Source organism: Tachyglossus aculeatus, chromosome 17 (assembly GCF_015852505.1).
Source record: "Tachyglossus aculeatus isolate mTacAcu1 chromosome 17, mTacAcu1.pri, whole genome shotgun sequence".
In the NCBI taxonomy this organism is placed as follows: Eukaryota; Metazoa; Chordata; class Mammalia; order Monotremata; family Tachyglossidae; genus Tachyglossus; species Tachyglossus aculeatus.
Window position 1 is genome coordinate 13,041,646 of NC_052082.1, and position 16,238 is coordinate 13,057,883.

Consider the following 16,238-nt stretch of genomic DNA (forward strand, 5'->3'; position numbering starts at 1 on the left):
CAAGTTGGCAACATCTAGAGACAGTCCCTACCCAACAGTGGGCTCACAGTCTAGAAGGGGGAGACAGAGAACAAAACCAAACATATTAACAAAATAAAATAAATAGAATAGATATGTACAAGTAAAATAAATAGAGTAATAAATATGTACAAACATGTATACAGGTGCTGTGGGGAAGGGAAGGAGGTAAGACGGGGGGGATGTAGAGGGGGACGTCCTGGGCTCGGGGTAGCCCTCTGAACAATTCAGCACCCCATGACGCCTTTGGCCCCACCACAACCTCTTTTCCTTCAAGACCGGGGGGCCGGGCTCTGAGAAAAATATAGGTTTTGATTCATTTTGCTGCCTCGGGTCCAGGGGCGCGGAGGAGGCTTATATGCCTGGGGAGAGGCCAAGTTGGCACTTGGAGTGTGAGCTTCCTGCCAACAGAGGACACGCGGTCCCCACGAGCCCCGGCCCGCCGACCTGGAAGGTGGCCAAAGGAGAAACCCAGACTTCTGGGTAGCATTCATTCATTCATTCAATCGTATTTATTGAGCGCTTACTGTGTGTAGAGCACTGGACTAAGCGCTTTGGGAAGTACAAGTCTCAAAAATCTCCAGCAGCTACCAATCAATCTGCGCATCAGGCAGAAACTCCTCACCCTGGGCTTCAAGGCTGTCCATCACCTCACCCCCTCCTACCTCACCTCCCTTCTCTCCTTCTCCAGCCCAGCCCGCACCCTCCGCTCCTCTGCCGCTAATCTCTTCACCGTTAGGCCTCGTTCTCGCCTGTCCCGCCATCGACCCCCGGCCCACGTCATCCCCCGGGCCTGGAATGCCCCCAGTCCCTCTGCTCATCCGCCAAACTAGCTCTCTTCCTCCCTTCAAGGCCCTACTGAGAGCTCACCTCCTCCAGGAGGCCTTCCCACACTCAGCCCCTTCCTTCCTCTCTCCCTCGTCCCCCTCTCCACCCCCCCATCTTACCTCCTTCCCTCCCCCACAGCACCTGCACATATGTATATATGTTTGTACATATTTATTACTCTATTTATTTATCTTACTTGTACATATCTATTCTATTTATTTTATTTTGTTAGAATGTTTGGTTTTGTTCTCTGTCTCCCCCTTCTAGACTGTGAGCCCACTGTTGGGCAGGGACTGTCTCTATGTGTTGCCAACTTGTACTTCCCAAGCGCTTAGCACAGTGCTCTGCACACAGTAAGCGCTCAATAAATACGATTGAATGAATGAATGAAATACCACTGATTGATTTCTCTTCCACTGAGCTAAACAGTTGTGCTTTACACTTGAAGATGCCAATAATGTGAGCCCACTGTTGGGTAGCGACCATCTCTATATGTTGCCAACTTGTACTTCCCAAGCGCTTAGTACAGTGCTCTGCACACAGTAAGCACTCAATAAATACGATTGATTGATTGATTAGAAATCCGCAACATGTAGAGACGGTCCCTACCCAACGACGGGCTCATAGTCTAGAAGGGGGAGGCAGACAACAAAACAAAACCCCCATGACAAATAGATTTCAAATTACACAAAAGGAAACCCATTAAAAAGTAGAATTCTGTTTTCCTGACTATTAGGTTTACACAAAAGATGAAGATAATAGTTTTGATCTAGTCTGAAGCCATATGAAAAAGAACACCATAGTGTCACTTGATGAGCAGCGTGGTCTATGGAAAGAATACAGGCCTGGGGGTCAGAGGACCTGGGTTCTAATCCCACCTCTGCCACTTGTCTGCTGTGTGACCTCAGCCGACTCACTTCACTTCTCTAGACCTGTTTTTTTTTTTTTTTTGGTTGGTTGGTTTTGTTTTACGGAATTTAAGTGCTTATTATGTGATCACCTTGTAGCCTCCCCAGCGCTTAGAACAGTGCTTTGCACATAGTAAGCACTTAACAAATAGCATCATTATTATTTCCTGTGTTGAGGAGGTGGGTGTCTGGGCAGGAGGGGCAGAACTGCCTGAGCTCCCCTGGAGCCCCTGGGGTCGGGCAGGAAATTGGTGATTTCCCAGAAGCAGTCACTGAGGCTGGGAGTGGGCTGACCCTCAGAAGGGGACATCATCATCATCATCATCATCAATCGTATTTATTGAGCGCTTACTATGTGCAGAGCACTGTACTAAGCGCTTGGGAAGTACAAATTGGCAACATATAGAGACAGTCCCTACCCAACAGTGGGCTCACAGTCTAAAAGGGGGAGACAGAGAACAAAACCAAACATACTAACAAAATAAAATAAATAGGATAGATATGTACAAGTAAAATAAATACATAAATAAATCGAGTAATAAATATGTACAAACATATATACATATATACAGGTGCTGTGGGGAAGGGAAGGAGGTAAGATGGGGGGGTGGAGAGGGGGACGAGGGGGAGAGGAAGGAAGGGGCTCAGTCTGGGAAGGCCTCCTGGAGGAGGGACACAGGCCAGACCCCTACTAGGGCTCAGTCAGACCAGATCCTCACCAGGAGGCACAGGCCGGACTCCCCCCCAGAGGTCACACAGCTGTCACACTGTAGATTTGACAGCTGTACCTTTCCTCCAGTTCCCTGGGAATACCTTTATCCCGGCCATATCCCTGGCCAAGCTGCAGGCCAATGGGAAAGGGCATCCCAGGTCGGGGGCAGGATGTAGGCGGTGAGATAGGCGAGCTGGACGTAGAGCGAGAAGGTTAGCATTAGAGGAGCCAAGTGTGTGGGCTGAAGTGGAGTAGGAGAGGAGCGACGTGAGGTAGGAGGGGGCAGGGGGATTGATCCCTACTGTACCCCATTCTCGCCTGTCCCTCCGTCGACCCCCGGCCCCCGTCTTCCCCCTGGCCTGGAATGCCCTCCCTCCGCACATCCGCCAAGCTAACTCTCTTCCTCCCTTCAAAGCCCTACTGAGAGCTCACCTCCTCCAAGAGGCCTTCCCAGACTGAGCCCCCTTTATCCTCTTCTCCTCCCCATCCCCCCTGCCCTACCTTCTTCTCCTCCCCACAGCACCTGTATATATGTTTGTACAGATTTATTACTCTATTTATTTTACTTGTACTCCGCTGTTGGGTAGGGAGCGTCTCTATATGTTGCCAACTTGTACCTCCCAAGCGCTTAGTACAGTGCTCTGCACACAGTAAGTGCTCAATAAATATGATAGAATGAATGAATGAAAGGAGCCCCATGCCCTCCCCTCAATCCCAACCCCCCATCTGCCCCCGGGGATGAAAGAGAAACTGAAAGACCAAACGGAAGAATCTGGTCCCAAATGTAGGCTCTTGCCACTGAGAAGAGGAGGGGGCAGGAGGGGTCTGTCCAGTGCCACCCAAGAGTCTCCTTCCTGACTCGGAGCTTTACTGAGCACCTACTGTGCACAGAACACTGTACTAGGCACTTGGAAAAGTACAGTAGAGTGAGTAAACATGACCTCTGCTCTCATGCAGTTTACAATCTAGAGGGAGAGACAGACAATAACATAAATTACAGGTAGGAGAGGGAACTGAGTATAAGGTTGTGCATATAAGTGCTATGGGTGGGGTGAAAATCAAAGTGCTTAGGTAACAGGAAGTGCTGAAATGGCAGCTGAAGGGAAAACAGGGTGGGGAGATGAAAGATGAATCAGGGAAGGCCTCCTAGAGGAGTTGTGATTTCAGAAGGGCTTTGGAGATGAGGAGAGCAGCGGTCTCGTTCCCTTCTCCCTCCAGTCATTGCCTGTCCCTGCTGCTTGACCACAAGGTCTTGGAAGCCACCCTGGGCCGTCCCCTCAGGGAAGGGATCATGTTTATTCATTCTACTGTACTTGGCTCCTCACTGGTCAAGCCAAACCCACCTCTCCTCCGCTGGCGCGGGTCCTGGGGTAGTCACTCCCGCAGTAGGGGAAGACTCTGGCCCCGTGGGCTGGGTCTCAGTTCCTAAATTGGTGCTCAGGGATGTGGCGGCCTGAGCTCAGGACTGTGGGGAAGACTGTCCTCCACTGCTTCCTGCCGCTCAGGCCTGGGGTTGGGGCTGGGACTAGGCTGGGGTGGGCGCTGGGATCTGGGCTGGGTTGGGGGCCGGGGCTGGAGTTGGGACTAAGGTCCTGGCAGACTGTGTGAACGTGCGTTCCTTCTCCACCAGCCCTCGGCCCCTTTTCTCCTCAAAGGGCCGGGCCCTCCCGGAATGGGGCAAGCTAGCCATATAGTTGGGCACTGGAGAGCGGCGGAGGGTGGTCAGCACAGTTTCTCCTCAAGAAACTCCAGTGGTTGCCCATCTACCTCCTAATCAGGCAGAAACTCCTCACCGTTGCCTTTAAAGCATTCAATTACCTTGCCCTCTCCTACCTCACTTTGCTGGTTTCCAGTGTGGCTCAGTGGAAAGAGCCCAGGCTTTGGGGTCAGAGGTCATGGGTCCAAATCCCGGCTCCACCAATCAATCAATCAATCATATTTATTGAGCGCTTACTGTGTGCCGAGCACTGTACAAAGCGCTTGGGAAGTACAAGTTGGCAACACAGAGAGACGGTCCCTACCCAACAGCGGGCTATGTTCCATACTCCTCCTCAAAATGAAATCCACAATGTTAGACCTTTCAGTAATTTAGAAGACTGACATCGGGGGTGAAGACTGTGAGCCCCCCGTGGGACAACCTGATCACCTTGTAACCTCCCCAGCGCTTAGAACAGTGCTTTGCACATAGTAAGCGCTTAATAAATGCTGTCATTATTATTATTATTACAACCCAGTCCTCACACTTTGCCCCTCTAACCTTCTCACTGTACCTTGATCTCGTCTACCTCTGGCCCACATCCTTCCTCTGGCTTATAACGCCCTCCCTCACGCCCACATCCTGCCTCTGACTTTTAATGCCCTCCCTCCTCATATCCGACAGACAATGACTCTCCCCTGATTCAAAGCCTTACTGAAGCCAGGCCTTCCCTGACCAAGCCCTCCTTCCTTCACCCCCGACTCCCATTTGCTCCTCCCAGACTTGCTCCTTTTTTTATCCCCCTCCCAGCCCCACAACACTTCATCATCATCATCATCATCATCAATCGTATTTTTTTTTGAGCGCTTACTATGTGCAGAGCACTGTACTAAGCGCTTGGGAAGTACAAATTGGCAACATATAGTGACAGTCCCTACCCAACAGTGGGCTCACAGTCTAAAAGGGGGAGACAGAGAACAAAACCAAACATACTAACAAAATAAAATAAATAGGATAGATATGCACAAGTAAAATAAATAAATAAATAGAGTAATAAATATGTACAAACATACATACATACATACAGGTGCTGTGGGGAAGGGAAGGAGGCAAGATGGGGGGATGGAGAGGGGGACGAGGGGGAGAGGAAGGAAGGGGGGGGCTCAGTCTCGGAAGGCCTCCTGGAGGAGGTGAGCTCTCAGCAGGGCCTCGAAGGGAGGAAGAGAGCTAGCTTGGCGGATGTTGGGAGGGAGGGCATCTAGCTTTATTTTTATTTATTCTGATGACTTGACACCTGTCCACATGTTTTGTTTTGTTGTCTGTCTTCCCCGTCTAGGCTGTGAGCCCATTGTTGGGTAGGGACCGTTCTCTATATGTTGCCACCTTGTACTTCCCAAGCGCTTAGTCCAGTGCTCTGCACACAGTAAGCGCTCAATAAATACGATTGATTTGTATCTATCATTTATTTATGCAGCGTGGCTCAGTGGAAATCAATCAATCAATCAATCCTATTTATTGAGCGATTACTGTGTGCAGAGCACTGTACTAAGCGCTTGGGAAGTACAAGTTGGCAACATATAGAGACAGTCCCTACCCAAGAGCAAGGACTTTGGAGTCAGAGGTCATGGGTTCAAGTACCCGCTCCGCCAATTCATTCAACCGTATTTATTGAGCGCTAACTGTGTGCAGAGCACTGGACTAAGCGTGTGACTTTGGGCAAGTCACAACTTCTCTGGGCCTCAGTTACCTCAGCTGTAAAATGGGGATTAAGACTCTGAGCCCCCAGTGGGACAACCTGATCGCCTTGTAACCTCCCCAGTGCTTAGAACACTGCTTTGCACATAGTAGGCGCTTAATAAATGCTATTATTATTATTATTATTATTATTATTATTATTATTATTATGATGTCTGTCTCCCCCTCTAGACTGTACACTCCTTCTGGGCAGAGAATATGTCTGCTCAATTGTTGTATGGTATTCTCCCAAACGCTTAGCACAATATTATAATGTCTGTCTCCCCCTCTAGACTGTACACTCCTTCTGGGCAGAGAATATGTTGGCTCTATTGTTGTGTTGTATTCTCCCAAGAGCATAGCACAGTGCTTTGTGCATAGTAAGTGCTTAATAAATGCTATTATCATTATTATTATTATTATTATTATTATTATGTCTCCCCCTCTAGACTGTACACTCCTTCTGGGCAGAGAATATGTCTGCTCTATTGTTGTATTCTCCCAAGTGCTTAGCACAGTGCTTTGCACATAGTAAGTGCTTAATAAATGCTATTATTATTATTATTATGTCTCCCCCCCTAGACTGTACGCTCCTTCTGGGCAGAGAATATGTCCGCTCTATTGTTTTCTCCCAAGCACTTAGCACAGTGCTTTGCACATAGTAAGTGCTTAATAAATGCTATTATTATTATTATTATGTCTCCCCCGCTAGACTGTATGCTCCTTCTGGGCAGAGAATATGTCTGCTCTATTGTTGTATTGTTTTCTCCCAAGCACTTATCACAGTGCTTTGCACATAGTAAGTGCTTAATAAATACTATTATTATTATTATTATTATAATGTCTGTCTCCCCCTCTAGACTGTATACTCCTTCTGGGCAGAGAATATGTCTGCTCTATTGTTGTATTGTTTTCTCCCAAGCGCTTAGCACAATGCTCTGCACACAGTAAGCACTCAGTAAATACCACTGACTGATTGATTGATTGACTGATTGATTGATTGATTGATTCCCCCTTCTATTCTGTGAGCCCACTGTTGGGTAGGGACCGTCTCTATATGTTGCCAGCTTGTACTTCCCAAGTGCTTAGTACAGTGCTCTGCACACAGTAAGCGCTCAATAAATACGATTGAATGAATGAGGGGAGTGAGACCCAGAGGACTGTGGGATGGGGATGGTGTGGCCAAGCAAAAGGAGGATCGGAGCCTGGTGGTCAGCAGGATGGGAGCCAGGTCGTAGAGTCACTGGCCAAGGAGCCTGGGACCGGGCAGAACCTGGTGGAGCACTGGATAGGACTGTGAGCCCACTGTTGGGTAGGGACCGTCTCTCTATGTTGCCAACTTGTACTTCCCAAGCGCTTAGTACAGTGCTCTGCACACAGTAAGCACTCAATAAATACGATTAATTGATTGATTGATTGATAGGCCATTGGGAGAGGAGCAGAAAGGCTAGCAAACGAGGCTCAGCTGGTGGCCATCTGTGCAAACAAGTTCCAGCTTAGCTATAGACAATGGTCCCGACCTTTAAACCATCACAGAGCTTTGGGGGTGGAGCTCTTTCTGAGGGGTCATCTAGTCCAGCCCTCTGCTTCCCCTACCTCACTTGGGTAGCCTAGCCCAATGTTTATCACTCCGAGAGACCCAGCCACACTCTCCGTATAAGTACTCCATAGCTCAGAGAGTGCTGGTCTCACCTCAGCTCATGCTAAGTAATAATTCTTCTCCCATTCCCTTATACTTTTCCCAAACTTGCTCCCTTTGTTCATCCTCCTCTCAGCCCCACAGCATTTATGTTCATAGCTGTAATTTATTAATTTATATTAATATCTGGCTCTCCCTCTAATCTGTAATCTCCTTGTGGGCATGGAATGTGTCTAAGTTGTTATATTGTCCTCTTCCAAGTGCTTAGTACAGTGCTCTCTTCTCATGCTAAATAATAATAATGGTATTTGTTGTGTACTTACTATGTACCAATAAGTTGTGTACTTGCTATGTACCTATGTACTATGTACCATGCTAAATAATAATAATGGTATTTGTTGTGTACTTACTATGTATCAATAAGTTGTGTACTTACTATGTACCTATGTACTATGTACCATGCTAAATAATAATAATGGTATTTGTTGTGTACTTACTATGTACCAAGCATTGTTCTAAACCCTGGGATAGATACAAGGTTAATCAGTTTGGACACAGTTCCTGTTCCACATGGGGCTCACGGTCTTGGTAATAATAATAATAAAAATGGCATTAAGCGCTTATTATGTGCAAAGCACTGTTCTAAGCGCTGGGGAGGTTACAAGGTGATCAGGTAGAAGGGAGTAGGATTTAATCCCCACTTTACAGGTGGGGCAACTGAAGCACAGAGAAGTGAAGTGACTTGCCGAAGGTCACACAGCAGACAAGTGGTGGAGCCAGGATTAGACATCCCAATTGGCTAAACCCCCAAATCCTCTTCCCTCTGGTCATGTTTGTGCTATGGTCCCACCCTCCCAGGTTGCTTCCACATTTCACCACCCTGTGCTTCCATCCAGGAATACCGGCTTATGCCTGGCAGCGTTTCAGGACCCAGGGCCGTCTGCTCTCTGGACAGGTGGTGAACAAAGAAGAGAACTTCACTTGTGCAAGCTCAAGGATGGCTGGTATGTTGGCTTAGATAATAATAATAATAATGATGGCATTTATTAAGGCAGAGGCAGAGGGGAACAGGGGTGTGGCCAGTAAGTAGAGGTGCTTGGTACATTCTGTAACAAACACCAAAATGGTGTGACTCAGGACGTCTGAGAGGAAGCACACCGTCTGGACACTGAGTAAGCATCAACATCATCTTCACTACTACCATCCTGATGTGCACTGAATAATAATAATAATAATAATGGCATTTGTTAAGCGCTTACTATGTGCAAAGGACTGTTCTAAGTGCTGGGGAGGTTACAAGGTGATCAGGTTGTTCCACGTGGGGCTCACAGTCTTAATCCCCATTTTCCAGATGAGGTAACTGAGCCACAGAGAAGTTAAGTGATTTGCCCAAAGTCACACAGCTGACAACTGGCAGAGCTGGGATCTGCCAGATCTTTCCCTCAGGAGAATTCAAAGAATGTAACAAGTTTTACGGTCTTGGATAGTTTTCCGAGCTTTAAGTTTTCCTGCAGGACATGAGGAAGCACACTGTCTGGGCACTGAGTAAACATCAACATCATCTTCGCTACCACCACCCTGATGTGCACTGAATAATAATAATAATAATGGCATTTGTTAAGCGCTGACTATGCGCAAAGCACCTTTCTAAGCACTGGGAGGGATACAAGGTGATCAAGTTGTCCCACGTGGGGCTCACAGTCTTCATCCCCATTTTACAGATGAGGGAACTGAGGCCTGAATGAGACCTACTAAGAAAAGCCATGTGGCTTGGAAGGCAGAAGATCTGGTTTCTAATCCTGGCTTCGCCATTTGTCTGCTGTGTGACTGTGGGCAAGTCACTTTACTTCTCTGTGCTTGTTTCCTCATCTGTAAAATGGACTTTCAATATCTGTTCCCCCTCTTATTTAGACTGTGAGCCCTGTATGGGGCAAGTATCGTGTCCAACTTAACTTGTACCTATTCCAGTGCATTGAACAGTGCTTGTCACATAATGAGCCATTAACAAATATTATCATTATTACTGGGTGCAGAGCACTGAACTAAGTGCCTACAATGGGCACAATGTAGTGGTGGATTCCTACATTTGCAATGCCCTCTGTATTGGACACCAAGTGTGCGGAATGCTCTTCAGTATGTGAGTGTCAAGGATGAGTGTAAATTTGTGGACAGGGAATGTGTCTGTTTATTGCTGTATTGCATTCTCCCAAGCATTTAGTACAGTGCTCTGCTCACAGTAAATGCTCAATAAATACGATTGAATGAGTGAAGTGAATGAATGAATGATGACCCTGATACCTTCAAGGGAGATTTGGCCCAGGGATTTAATAATAATAATGGCATTTGTCAAGCAATGATCTAAGAGCTTCGGTAGATACAGGGTAACCAGGTCGGCCCATGTGGAGCTCACAGTCTTAATCCCCATTTTACATATGAGGTAACTGAGGCCCAGAGAAGTTAAGTGGCCTGCCCAAGGTCACACAGCAGACACGTGATGGACCTGGGATTAGAACCCATGACCTCCGGCTCCCAAGCCCGGGCTCTTTCCACTGAGCCATGCTGCTTCTCTATAAATTTGATGGAATGAATGACTGAATAGAGGAGGAGACAGACATTAATATAAATAAATACATTACAGATATGGACATAAGTGCTGTGGGGCTGGGAGGAGGAGACAGACATTAATATAAATAAATACATTACAGCTATGGACATAAGTGCTGTGGGGCTGGGAGGAGGAGACAGACATTAATATAAATAAATACATTACAGATATGGACATAAGTACTGTGGGGCTGGGAGGAGGAGACAGACCATTAATATAAATAAATACATTACAGATATGGACTTAAGTGCTGTGGGGATGGGAATGGGGCTGAATAAAGGAGCAAGTCAAGGCCGTGCAGAAGGGAATGGGAGAAGAGGAAAGAAGGGCTTAGTCGGGGAAGGCCTCTTGGAGGAGATGTGTCTTCCATAAGGCTTTGAAGTGGGGAAGAGAAATTGTCTGTTGGATCTGAAGGCATATGGAAGCGCTTAGTACAGTGCTCTGCACACAGTAAGCGCTCAATAAATACGATTGATGGTGGAAGGTGGTCCAGACCAGTGGCAGGTTGTGGGCAAGAGGTCTGCAGCGAGCTAAATAAAAATAATAATAATAATGGCTTTTGTTAAGCGCTTACTAGTGCAAAGCACTGTTCTAAGTGCAAGGGAGGATACAAGGTGATCAGGTTGTCCCATGAGGGGCTCACAGTCTTCATCCCTATTTTACAGATGAGGTCTAACTGAGGCCCAGAGAAGTTGTGACTTACCCAAAGTCACACAGCTGACAATTGGCAGAGACGGGATTTGAACCCATGACCTCTGACTCCAAAGCCCGGGCTCTTTTCCACTGAGCCATGCTGCTTCTATAAATTAGATCGAGGTACAGTAAGACGGTTGGCATTTGTGGAGCCAAGTATGTGGGCTGGTTGTAATAGGAGAGTAGCAAGGTGAGATAGGAGGGGGCAAGGTGATGGAAGTCATAGCCCCTAGCCTATATTGGGGTGAGATGATACCGAGGTTGGGGCTGGGAACTAAGTCGTGAAGGCTTCTTGGAAGAGGTGGGATTTTTAGGAGGACTTTGAAGGTGGGGTGAATTGTAGCCTGCGATATTGAACACCTATTGTCTGCAGACCACCTTATAAAGGCTTGAGAAAATACAATAGAGCTATTAGGCCCCAATCCCTGTCTTCAAGGCCCTTTCAGTCTAGTTGGAGGGGAGATGGGAGAGGGGGAGAGGGAACAAAAACTCAAAGAACTTGCAAATCAGGGGAAGATGAGAAAAGGGATGTGTGCATGAGTGCTTAAGCTTTAAAGTACTCATTCATCTGGCCCCCTCTTACCTTATCTCTTACTGATCTCCTAATAATAATAATAATGGCAGTTATTGAGTGCTTACTAAGTGCAAAGCACTGCTCTAAGAGGTGGGGAGGTTACAAAGTGATCAGGTTGTCCTAAAGGGGGCTTACACTCTTAATCCCCATTTTACAGATGAGACCACTGAGGCATAGAGAAGTTAAGTGATTTGCCCAAAGTCACACAGCTGACAACTGGGGAGAGCCAGGATTTGAACCCATTACCTCTGACTCGCAAGTCCGGAATCTTTCCACTGAGCAACTCTGCTTCTCGACTGAGCCAGGCTGCTTCTCCTACTACAGCCAGGCCCTCACACTTCACTTCTTTAGCACTTTAAAGCCCCCCCAGTTTGCTCACTGTGCCCCAGTCTCGTCTATCTCACTGATGACTACTTCTTTCCCATGCCCTTCCTCTGGCCTGGCATCCCCTCCAGGTACCCCAGACCACACTCTTCCCACCCCCAAAGCCTTATTAAATTCACATCTCCTCCAAGAGGCCTTCCCCGATTAAGTCCTCTTTCTCCGATCCCCTCTCCCGAGTCATAATAATAATAATAACGTTGGCATTTGTTAAGCGCTTACTATGTGCAAAGCACTGTTCTAAGCCCTGGGGTGGATACAAGGTAATCAGGTTGTCCCACGAGGGGCTCACAGTCTTCATCCCCATTTTACAGATGAGGGAACTGAGGCCCAGAGAAGTGAAGTGTCTTACCCAAAGTCACACAGCCGACAAGCGGCGGAGCCGGGATTTGAACCCACGACCTCTGACTCCCAAGCCCGGGCTCTTTCCACTGAGTCATACAGTCATCATCATCAATCATATTTATTGAGCGCTTACTGTGGGCAGAGCACTGTACTAAGCGCTTGGGAAGTCCAAGTTGGCAACATATAGAGACAGTCCCTACCCAACAGTGGGCTCACAGTCTAAAAGACTGTATGGGACACTAGTCCCACAGTGTCATCTACGCACTTGGATCTGTACTGTTTGGGCGCCCGGTATCCGCCTCGCCCTCAACCCCACAGCACTTAGGTACATGTCCGTGATTGATTGATTTATATTAATGTCTGTTTCCCCCTCTAGACTGTAAGCTGAAGATAGAGACAGGCACACACCCCTAGACAAAGTTTCCCGGGCACTCAACCGTAGCCCTGCACGCCTTAATGCGCACACAGATGCGCGCACGCTGCCCTTGTCACTCCGCAGAACTTCCTTCCAGCTTTCACCTTCATGCTGCAGTAACCTCCTCCCCCTCAGACCCACCCGAGACCCAGAGAGCCAAAGCTTGGCGCCGGTCCTGTCCCCCGCCCCCATGAAACAGGGTGCAGGGCCAGACCCCCAGCGAACCCGTCCGGAGAGAAAACAGGAACTAGGGTGCAACTCTACTCAGACCAGCTGGGCAGCTTGTTCGGAGCAACTGAGGCCGGAGGGGAGGAGGGGGAAGGAGTTATCCGGGAGAGCCTGGCATCGGTTGAAGCTCTTTGGCAGCTGGCAGAGCCCCAGAATAATAATAGTAATAATAATGGCATTTATTAAGCACTTACTATGTGCAAAGCACTGTTCTAAGCGCAGACTGTGAGCCCACTGGTGGGTAGGGACTGTCTCTATATGCTCATCATCAATCGTATTTATTGAGCGCTTACTATGTGCAGAGCACTGTACTAAGCGCTTGGGAAGTACAAATTGGCAACATCATCATCATCATCAATCGTATTTATTGAGCGCTTACTATGTGCAGAGCACCGTACTAAGCGCTTGGGAAGTACAAATTGGCAACATATAGAGACAGTCCCTACCCAACAGAGGGCTCAAAACAGAGGGCTCCGACAGTTGGCGGAGTGGGATTCGAACCCATGACCTCTGACTACAAAGCCCGGGCTCTTTCCACTGAGCCACGCTGCTTCTCTGTTGTTGGTTAGGGACTGTATGTAATAATAATAATGATGGCATTTATTAAGCGCTTTCTATGTGCAAAGCACTGTTCTAAGCGCTGGGGAGGTTACAGGGTGATCACTTTGTCCCACGGGGGGCTCACAGCCTTAATCCCCATTTTACAGATGAGGTAACTGAGGCACAGAGAAGTTAAGTGACTTGCCCAAAGTCACACAGCTGACAAGTGGCAGAGAGGGGATTTGAACCCCTGACCTCTGACTCCAAAGCCTGTACTCTTTCCACTGAGCCATGCTGCATCCCTATATGTTGCCGACTTGTACTTCCCAAGCGCTTAGTACAGTGCTCTGCACACAGTAAGCGCTCAATAAATACAATTGGATGAATGAATGATGGTATTTGTTAAGCACTTATTATGTGCCAAGCACTATACTAAGCACTGGGGTGTAAACGAGCAAATGGGGTTGAACACAGTCCCTGTCCCACATGAGGCTCACAGTCTTAATCCCCATTTTACAGGTGAGGGAACTGAGGCACAGAGAAGTGAAGTGACTTGCCAGAGGGCACACAGTAAACAAGTGCCAAGCCGGGATTAGAACCCAGCTCCTTCTGACTTCCAGGCATGTGCTCTATCCACTAGGCCATGCTGCTTCTCAAGGGCTTAGTGCAGTGCTCTACACATAGTAAGCTCTCAATAAGACTGTGAGCTTATGGGCAAGGAATATGATATTATATTGTACTCTCCCAAGTGTTTAGTACAGTGCTTTGCCCACAGTAAGCGCTCAATAAATATGATTGATTGAATGAAAGAATGAATGAATAGATATGATTGATAATAATAATACTGCCTCCCCTCTAGACTGTAAGCTCCTTGTGGGCAGGGAATGTGTCTGCCAACTCTGTTGTATTGTGCTCTTCTGAGCACTTAATACAGTTCTCTGTACATAGTAGGTGCTCAGTAAATACCACTGTTGTTGATGATGATGATGATTTATTTGTTCAGTGTTTACTATGTATCAACCCTTAGGCTGAGCACTGGGCAGATACAGGATAATCAGATTGGACCCAATCCCTGTCCCACATGGAGCCCACAGTCTAAGGGGGAAGGAGAACAGGTATTTCACCCCCATTTTACAGATGAGGAAACTGAGGCCCAGATAAGTCAGTCATTTAGTCAGTCGTATTTATTGAGCACTTACTGTGTACAGAGCACTGTACTAAGCTCTTAGGAGAGTACAATATAATAATAAAAGGCACATCCTCTGCCCCCAACAAGCTTACAGTCTAGAGACAAGCCCAAGATCCCATAAGCAGACAAGAGAGTGTGAGCCCACTGTTGGGTAGGGACTGTCTCTATATGTTGCCAATTTGTACTTCCCAAGCACTTAGTACAGTGCTCTGCACATAGTAAGCGCTCAATAAATGCGATTGATGATGATGAAGAGACGAGCAGAAAGTAGAACCCAGGTCTCTTTGCTCCCGTGCCGGAGCTCCTTCCATTAGCTGATGCTGCTTCAGACCTGTCCAGTAGCCTTCCTTCCTTCATTCATTTGTATTTATTGAGTGCTTACTGTGTGTAAAGCGCTTAGTACAGTGCAAATGCCTAGTACAGTGCTCTGCACACAGTAAGCGCTCAATAAATATGATTGATGATGTAGAGCGCTGTACTAAGCACTTGGGAGAGTACAATATAACAATAAACAAACTCAATCCCTGCCCACAGCGAGCTTACAGTCTAGGGGGGAGACAGACGTTAAAATGCATTACTGTGTGCACAGCACTGTACTAAGCGCTTGGGAGCATACAATATAACAATCAACTGTCCATTCCCTGCCCACAGTGAGCTTACAGTCTAGAGGGGGAGACAGACATTAAAATACATTACTGTGTGCACCACACTGTACTAAGTGCTTGGGAACGTACAATATAACAATAAACAGACACAGTCCCTGCCTACAGAGAGCTTACAGTCTAGAGGGGGAGACAGACATTAAAATGCATTACTGTGTGCACAGCACTGTACTAAGCACTTGGGAGAGTACAATATAACAATAAACAGACACATTCCCTGACCACAACGAGCTTGCAGTCTAGAGGGACAGAGACAGATATTCATATAAATAAAGTATAATGTATAATTTATGATTACTTATAATTTATGGTTATAATTAATTAATATTCGTTATTAAATTTATTATAATTTATAATTCATGTAATTATTATAATAAATTATTATAAATAAATTATTGTAGGCAAAGCACTGTACTAAGCACTTGGGAGAATACAATATAACACTAAACAGACCCATTCCTTGCCTCCAATGACCTCTCCTCTGATGACTGCACAGGCAAATTCGTGAAGTGTCCCATATTTTTATATTGATGCTACTGATGCCTGTTTACTTGCATTGTTTGGTTCTGTTGTTTGTCTTCCCCCTTCTAGACTGTGAGCCCGTTGTTGGGTAGGGATTGTCTCTGTTGTTGAATCGTACTTTCCAAGCGCTTAGTACTGTGCTCTGCACAGAATAAGCACGTAATAAATACAATCGAATGAATGAATGTGTCTTGGAGGAGTCAGGTTTCATCAGGTAGAGGAAGAGAGAAACCGTAGACTGTAAGCTGGGCAGGGAATGTGACTGTTTATTGTATTGTACTCTCCCAAGCAGTTAGTACAGTGCTCTGCACACAATAAGCACATAGTATGATTGAATTAATGATTGAATAAAAGGGAGCGGGAATGAAACGACTGGACTGCAAAATGCAATTACAGCAGTAACTTTCCAGCTCACACTTGGGTTCCTCTGAGTCTCTTTCCGCTCCCTTTCGGGCATAATTTGCTTGCCTGTTCGCCTCTGATGCAGGTAAAGAAATAGCACATTTATTCAATCGTATTTATTGAGCACTTACTGTGTGCAGACCACTG